The sequence below is a fragment of the Octopus bimaculoides genome, chromosome 12 (assembly GCF_001194135.2).
Source record: "Octopus bimaculoides isolate UCB-OBI-ISO-001 chromosome 12, ASM119413v2, whole genome shotgun sequence".
Taxonomy (NCBI): Eukaryota; Metazoa; Mollusca; class Cephalopoda; order Octopoda; family Octopodidae; genus Octopus; species Octopus bimaculoides.
Window position 1 is genome coordinate 63,451,019 of NC_068992.1, and position 1,520 is coordinate 63,452,538.

At 35.6% G+C, this 1,520-nt stretch overlaps 1 long non-coding RNA gene across 1 annotated transcript in view; it reads left to right on the plus strand.

The window, feature by feature from the left end:
* LOC128249211 (uncharacterized) overlaps positions 1-1,520 on the plus strand; it is a 10,064-nt gene that overhangs the window by 5,785 nt on the left and 2,759 nt on the right. Inside the window, exon 2 of the long non-coding RNA XR_008265329.1 lies at positions 1,078-1,415. This is a non-coding gene — a long non-coding RNA (uncharacterized LOC128249211). The remainder of the gene's footprint in view (positions 1-1,077; positions 1,416-1,520) is intronic.

Genomic DNA, 1,520 nt, shown 5'->3' on the forward strand with positions numbered 1-1,520 from the left:
AGAAGAAGAAGAAGAAGAAGAAGAAGAAGAAGAAGAAGAAGAAGAAGAAGAAGAAGAAGAAGAAGAAGAAGAAGAAGAAGAAGAAGAAGAAGAAGAAGAAGAAGAAGAAGAATGATAATTTTGGTGCAAGGCCAGCAAAATCAGTGGGTGGAAGTTGATTATATCGACTCCACTGTTTGACTAGTTACTTATTTTATCGACCCCGAAAGAACAAAATGCAAAGTCGACCTCGGTGACATTTGAACTCAAAACGTAAAGCCGGAACAAATGTCGGTAACGAGTCTCCGAGCTTGTTGCATTATAGTTCTTCCTAATTTTCGCACAAGGCTAGTAATTTTGAGATGACAGGTCGTAGTCGAAATCATCGATCTCAGTACTTAACTGTTGCTGTATTTTATCAACCGCGGGGGAAAGAAAGGTAAAGTTGGCCTCAACGGAATTTGAAACTCAGAATCTAAAAAATAAAAGAAAAGAAAAACAAAAAAAACAAACACCGTTAAAATAGTTTTCCGACACTGAAACGAAACTGCCAACCAATCCGCCACCCTAAGGATGATAATAATATGATGAAGGTCTCTCCTGTCGTAGACGATGTATGAGTGTTTAGCTTTTTTGCCGAATGCCCTGCACAAGCGATTCGTTTCTAGTGATCAAATGTGTGTGCCGTACATTAGTTCACTTCTTCCATCAAATCAACGTTACCTGAACAGGTGCACCGTTTAAATCAGGAATCGAAGTGATCACATAGCAACGTGAGATGAAGTGGTTTGCTCAAGAACACAACACTCACCCGATCTGGGAGGCCATGCATCCTAATAATAATAATAATGATAATAATAATAATAATAATAATAATAATAATGATAATGATAATGATAATATTAATAATAATAACAACAACAATAATAGTCTTCAATTCGATATCACATTGTATATTTAGAGTCATATTTATTTAGAGTCATATTCAATAAATTTGGGTTTTGTTTTTCATATATATATATATTTGTTGTAATTTTCTTTGTAAATTGAAATTGTTTATTAGTTTGTCATTCCGTCGTGTTTTTGGGGGGCGTTTAGGTCCTGCTTTGATGGTCTCCATTTCATTTCAAACGTAATCTCTTCTCCCTGAGCTTCAGCAGTAAACGTCGCCCCAATGACATGGGATCTGATCGTCGGCATCTGCAGGAAGGGCGTCTCGGCTGTCACGCAACAGTCGGTTCATTAAGTCCCTTTTGCGTGTAATCATGAACTGTAGAAATAAATAAAAGAAAAAAAAAGAGAGCAACTTAGTAAAATTGGAATGAAACACAGAGAAAGGAATTCTTACAACGTAAACAACAAAATTTTCGCTGGTAAAAACAAAAGTTCTGAAATAAATGGAGAAATTCAAAAGACCGTCTGTCATATTTACAGATGTAAGTTTGTGTTTCATGTGCAGCTTTCGACTTTTTCCATCCAAACGTTTGTGAATATACAAATATGAATGTTGATTACGTTGTTTTATGTAGTAGGTATGTTTA